Source organism: Myotis lucifugus, unplaced genomic scaffold (assembly GCF_000147115.1).
Source record: "Myotis lucifugus unplaced genomic scaffold, Myoluc2.0 scaffold_38, whole genome shotgun sequence".
NCBI lineage: Eukaryota > Metazoa > Chordata > Mammalia > Chiroptera > Vespertilionidae > Myotis > Myotis lucifugus.
This window is the reverse complement of record NW_005871086.1, coordinates 2,567,122-2,574,081: the sequence shown is the minus strand read 5'-3', so window position 1 is coordinate 2,574,081 and position 6,960 is coordinate 2,567,122. Positions and strand designations below refer to the sequence as shown.

The 6,960-nt window shown below is 37.8% G+C and overlaps 1 protein-coding gene across 2 annotated transcripts in view; it reads right to left on the bottom strand.

Moving 5' to 3' along the window:
- KATNBL1 (katanin regulatory subunit B1 like 1) overlaps nucleotides 1–4,957 on the bottom strand; it is a 40,570-nt gene extending 35,613 nt beyond the window's left edge. The window contains exon 1 of one of the 2 annotated variants that reach the window (XM_023752889.1): nucleotides 4,796–4,957. The gene's annotated coding sequence lies outside the window, so the exon portion shown is untranslated. The remainder of the gene's footprint in view (nucleotides 1–4,795) is intronic. The other variant, XM_014454736.2, reaches the window with a different exon arrangement.
- Nucleotides 4,958–6,960: the final 2,003 nt, after the last annotated feature.

Sequence of the window (6,960 nt, the reverse complement as noted above, 5' to 3'; positions counted from 1 at the left end):
CAATTTCTTAGTCAAAAACACTGATTAATTTAAAATTTATAAAGTTGGTGACCTGACATCTTAGCTATATATATACCTACATTATTGCCACTGGTAACTTTCCAGCCTTCATTTCTGCTCGTACCCTTGAACTTCCCTTTCTTGGAACAAAATTCTCATCATCCTCCACAAGGGTTATAATGGGAAAAACAAAAACAAGCAATTGTAATACAATATGTTAAGCATGGTGATATCCCTAATGACTTATCTAAAGAACTTAGGAAGAAAAATTGCTCTTTAAGTTAAGCTATGAAGTAGAAGAGCATGGTATAAAGCAAAGATATTTATAGAATCATTTTACAGAGTAATAGCTTCTAGTACAGCAGGACTCGCCTAGTGATTCTCAGTAGGTGTTCCACTAAATTTTAATCAATGTGTAAAACTAATTTTCATAACTATTACAAGTGTTCAAAACAAATGTTGGGCTGAACAATCATGTGATCCAGTATAGAGCTGGTATAACTTATTATAAGAATTGAAAACAAACAAAAACAAAAACTCTTTAATGTGAAGCCAGATTAAAAAGATCACATGATTCCCTAAGTGTGACATATCTTTCTTAGGTATATTTGACAAGGAGTGGAGAGGGGAGTTACAAAGGCAGCAAACACTTGTACTCTAAAAGTAACAAAGAGAATGTTATGTTAACTGTGCTTTTAAAGCTATATGAGACACTATTAGATTGCTGGAGTAATGATACATTCTATTGAGTTGTTTAGTTATGTTTGGAGCCTTTTAATCCCTTCTAAGGTTATAATCTAATTGAAAGTCAACATTTTGAAAGAATGTGTCAAAGAGGGCACCAACTGGGGGAAGGAGATGAACAACACTGAGAAGAAGAAAAAGGGAAGCACAGAAACAAATACAGGCAGTACTTATTCATGCACTGTCCAGGGAAAGGGCACCCCATCAAATTACCTGGAATATCTCCTACACTTGCTAGGTTTATTATAGGAAATGAATTTAACAAATCCCCTTAATCTGATTCCATGTTCAGAACAACTCAAAACCCCTAATACCTGAAATAAACCCCGACAGTGTTTGTATTGGCTGAATGATGATTCATCACACCACCTTCTCTTAATTCAGTTTCCCATGGAAGGCTGGTCTGAGAAACAATGTCAAATTTCAGGTCAAGCATGAAAACACAGATTTTTGGAGATTCAGGAGGTACAACATGGTAACACATCATTACAATCAATAGACCAAACTGAATTCCAACTTTCTTATGACCAAGTAAGTCACCCTGAAATAAAAAGTACAAAATTGATGTTAAAGGGGAATTACCATTCCCACCACCTCTTCTTCAGTTTTAATAATGAGGTCCACTGAGCACACTACATTAAGGAATTAGAATTAATAATGGGAACATGAAGTTTGCTAAATTCTGAGAGCTAGGTGGTTGTTTATCATCATCTTTATCAGTGGTTTTGGACCAATAACTTTAAATTTTTCAATGACTTTATATTGGAAGAGGGGGTGGGGGAGCAGGTGCAGAACAGTATGCTACCACTTAGGTAAAAACAAAAAGTGTACATGAGTGATTGCTTATATATTCACTGAATATCTTTGGAAGGATATATAAGAAACTGGGGACAAATATCACTTCTAGAGAGAAACTATGTGTGACTGGGGGATTAGGTGAGAGGGAGATGTTTCCCTTTTAGACTTTTACTTTCAACGAAAGTAAAATGTACTAATAGTATACTAAACATTTCTTCTTAAATGGCTATATAAATGCCTGAATCTTTGGGAACACTTGGAGTTTCTTAAGCCAAGTAGATGATTATCTTCTTAGCATATTTTGGTAAATATCCCTTACTCTCCCTCTTAGAACAGTCCAATGTTTTTCTGGAAATATTCACAGGGAGGAAAAATACTCTAACCCTTTCTAATTGTCTTCTTAAACTCATAAATAGAAATATATGTAAATACATATACAAAACAATGTCACCTTAAGGATCCTTTTTGACTCCTTGTTTAACTACTAAAGATATTTCTGAAGCTTTCAAGATAGATGGGCTCTATGTATGAAAGGATATACCAATAAGATATACGACTCTCAAAAAGATAGGTTAATATACACTAATTTTAACACTCTATCTTCATGATTTGGGACAAATCTATTACCAAACTATTAACACTTGTGATTAATTTCTGTAGTACCTGATAAGTATGTGAAGGATATCCTAAGACCTTGATATAAGGATAAATTGCCCTTTGAGAATTAAAGAAATCAACAAAAGATTATGCTAGAGTCCTTTTATAATAATGGTTCTTAATCTTTCTTATACTCCAATGCTTAAATTGAGATTACTGCACAGCCCCATCAGTTACAGCGGTGTGTTACCACTATATGTCCTGGGCTGAGATCAGAATATATACTGAAGTTTGAAAATGTCCCCTTCTCTTAGAGAATACTCTCTTCTCCAGCAAAGGAGTCAAACACTACCTTAGGGAGGTATAATGACTCCCAGGTCCAAGACTTAACTGTAATAAAATTTAACCTATTCATTAAAAAAATAAACAACTTATCTCAATGTTTCCCCTAAGCTTTGGATTCATTTCTTAAACACCCACAAGTCAGCTCCATGTGAGTGTCTAACAGCCATCTATTCTTGAACTTAATACATTGAAACTAGAACCCTTAATAGTTACTCTTTCTTTTATTTCTCTCGTGTCCTAAGAACAAAGAAAATATAAAACTTTCCCAAAGTTAATTGATATTAGCAATCAGAAGATACTTGGAGATGAGCACAAAGTAGAAAACACGGTATTTTATTTTATATACTAGTGGCCCGGTGCATGAAATTCGTGCACATTACAAGAGAATTAATGAGAATATTTTAATATTGCTATTTGCCCTTTCTCTATAATAGAAGTGTCAGAGATGAAAGAAAATTAGTAAAATGTATATAAAATCTCCCTCCTGTCAAGAGTCTGGAACATGCTGTGGGCCCTAGAGTCAAGTCCCCACCCACCACCCTCACAAGCTTGGAAAGCAGGAGACCCAGACCCGGCCAGTCCCACCCCCGTCAAGCCCCTCCAGATGGGGGCGCAGCCTCAGGTCCCCCAGCCCGGCGCCAGGGCTTGCGGCCTGAGGTCCCGTGTCAAGCCCCGCCATGCGAGGGGTGTGGCCTGAGGTCCCCGTCAAGACCTCTGGGCGGGGGCCACAGCCTGAGGTCTCCCAGCCCGGCACTGGGGTGGGGGGCACAGTCTTAGGTCTCCCGGCCGGGTGCTGGGGCAGGGGGCACGGCCTGAGGTCCCCCATCAAGCCCAGCGCCCCCCCCCCACCCCACCCCCTGCCCCGCAGCATCATACCAGTGCTGAATGGGGACGCACAGGCAGCGTGATGTTAGCGCTGGGGGCAGAAGTCCCCACACCTGGCCCTGCCCACAGACTGGTCATGACTGGGACACCGTAATGGACAAATTAGCATATTACCTCTTTATTATATAGATTTTTATTGATTTCAGAGAGGAAGGGAGAGAAAGAGAGAGATAGAAACATCAACGATGAGAGAGGATCATTGATTGGTTGCCTCCTGCATGCCATCTACTGGGGGACCAAGCCTGCAACCCAGGCCTGTGCCCTGACCTGGAATTGAACCATGATCTGGTTCATAGGTTGATGCTCAACCACTGAGCCAAGCTGGTCAGGCGAAAACACAGCATTTTAATCCAACAATGTATAATTATATCCTATCCAACCTGAAAAGTGTATGCTTCCAGTAAAAGTACCATTTGTATTACATTTAAGGGGTGTTTTAAAAATTTACTTTCCTAAATACATTTTCCAGAAAGCATCAAATTAATTGAATAAATATAATGATTGATAAAGTACGAATGTAATACTGACTGGTGTGATATTATGAGGCATCCCATCACTGGGCAAGCATTTTTAAAATATATATATATTTTTAATTGATTTCAGAGAGAAAGGGAGAGGGCAATAGAAACATCAATGATAAGAATCATCGAGCCCTAACTGGTTTGGCTCCGTGGATAGAGCATCAGCCTCTGGACTGAAGAGCCCTGGGTTCGATTCTGGTCAGGGGCACATACTTGGGTTGTAGGCTCAATCCCCAGTAAGGGGTGTGCAGGAGGCAGCCAATCAATGATTCTCTCTCATCATTGATGTTTCTAGCTCTCTCTCCCTCTCCCTTTCTCTCTGAAATCAATAAAAATATATTATATATAAAAAAAAAGACATTGATTGGCTGCCTCCTGCACACCCCCTACTGGGGATCCAGTGGCAACCTATGCATGTGCCCTGACCAAGAATCCAACCAGAAAGTCCTGGTTCATAGGTAGAAACTCAACCACTAAGCCACACCAACTGGGCCTTGGCAAGCATTTTTAAAGATAGTTTCTCCTTCCCGCAAAGAATTATACTCACCCTTGCTTATAAACTGTAGCAATCTATACATTAAAAAATCCCAAACTAGTTCTTTTAATCCTCAAAGTAAAATTCAATATAAATTTGAGCCTTATTTAGGATTTTAACAGAAAATGTATTTCTAAAAACCTTTCCAAGAAAGGTGAAGGGGAAGACTTGCTAAGAAAGAACTGAAAAATAAGCTTAGTACAAAAAAAAACAAAAAGTAAAAAAAAAAAAAAAAAAAATAGAAAATTAAAAGAAAAGAAAATTAAAGGAAGATTAACTATAGGAGTTTTAGGAAGAATGTGAGGTGATAGGCATCAAGGGTCCTCATTCAAATGTTATTATGTGTCTCTGTGAATGGCAGTTTACATACCTAAAATGAAAAGTATTACGAGTGTGTATATTTCTTTCAGTAGCTCCACCATTCTTTTAACTTCCCAGATTTAAAACCTTGGAGATACCGTAGACTTTTACCCTCAGTTTTTTCTATAGTTAATCAGTCATCATATTCTAATATTTCTTCCTTCAAAATGTCTCCTGTGAATATAAAGCAAAATTCCCAATTTCAAAAGAATACATACAAAAAACAAAGACTGACCATTAAAAAAAACATTTTTTTCAAATGAAAATGAGAAATATTCATGATATGCTGAGTCAAAACAAAACACCCAACCGCCATAGGAAGAAAAATGTATAATCCTAGTTTTATAAAAGAGAAAATAGTTATCAGCATAAAAAAAGATTTGAAAGGAACCACTCTACAATTGTTCTTTCACTTTCTCTACATTTCCTAAATTTTTTTTTACCATAACTATGCATTATTTTCAAACTTAGAAAACAATCCTATTTTAAAAAATTGTCTCATTTTACCACTCCTTGTCTATTCTCGTTGCTCTCATCCTATTTCCTCCAGCCTCTCCCTTCCCCAGGACTCTAACAACAGCCTTCTTTCTCTTGAGGTCTCTGAGCCCACTTCTCCCCAACTTACTATTGCTTGCACACATGCTCCTAAAACTCATCATTCAGACTTATCTACAGCATATGGAAACAGAGCTGGCCATATAAACAATCAACTTAAAATAGTGATTCTCAATCTCAGGGCCACTGATGCTGGGCGTAATTATTTCTTATGAAGGGGCTATCCTATTGTAGGATGTTTAGTAGCATTCCTGGCCTCTATCCACTGGGTGCCAGTGGCATCTCCCATCTCTTCCTCTTGTGACATTGCCAAATGTGTAGGGGGGGTTGGAGATGGGGGTGGGGGGAGGCCGACTGCCCCCATTGAAAGCCATACATTTAAAAATTATAAAACTTCTGCGGCTCAATGGTTGAGCATTGCTCTATGAACCAGGAGGTCATGGTTCAATTCCCAGTCAGGGCATATACCAGGGTTTCAGGTTGATCCCCAGTGTGGGGCATGCAGGAGACAGCCAATCAATGTTTGTCTCTCATCATTGATGTTTCTATCTCTCTCTCCCTCTCCCTTCCTCTCTGAAATCAATAAAAATATATTTTTTTAAAAAAGAAAAGTTATAAAACTTCCAAAATCATCTCTCTCTCTGCTCATATACATATCAAGCCTAAACTTCTTTGATAGATATCTTACACAACGTTCCTCAGTCTTGCACACATCTTATTTTTCTCAGTAGTAACTTTCCAAATAGACCAGACAGACTTATTTAGTGTTCCTAGAAGAATCCTTTTCATTCTCAATTCCAAGTCTTTGAACAGTTTCCTCACTAAATTCCCATTCATACTTTTCTATTCAGTGGCCTATATCCATCCTTCAATTGTCAGTTCTTTGCAGAAGCTTTACTGATTAGCTCAGTTCAGTTCAGCATACGCCCACTAATATAGAGCATTATACTAGTATATACACATATATATTTGTTTGTTTGTTAATCTCATACCCTCAGAATTTTGAGGAGGTTACTCAGGCACATTTCTGCTGTTTAGCTATTGTGCTAACACTGTGCTGGGCACAGAGGCAATCAAAGCTGGACAACTGATGAATGAATTTAAATGCACTGCTGCTAATAGTGTAAGCTGCTTTCTTATTAAATAATTTGCTTTCGAACCTAATGGAGCCGTTGGTTAAGTATAATCATTCGAAATGCTCAGTAACCCCTCAAAAAGTTTTCAGAATGAAAACATTAATATTTAATGGTATATTTTCAGGAACACCTAGTGTTGTGTTTTTTTCTTCCTTCCCTTTAAAAACACGTAGGTTTTGAACTGTTCTCTACACTTTCAGGAAATGATACAAAGGACTTAAAACTCTTCATTATAACACAAACCTGAACTTTATGAACTCCATTGATCTTAAAATACCCAATGGATTTTTTACTCAGTGTACAAAACTTAAGTATGGTCAACAAGAGCAGACAACTCCATTGTATAGTGTTTGGATATACATCGACACAAATACACTTTGCACACATCTGTATTATATCCCAAGTCGAGAGAAGCAAATGAAATGAAAGCACTTTGTGAACTTAAAAAAAAAAAAAGCCACATACAAAGAAGGCAACAGACTAG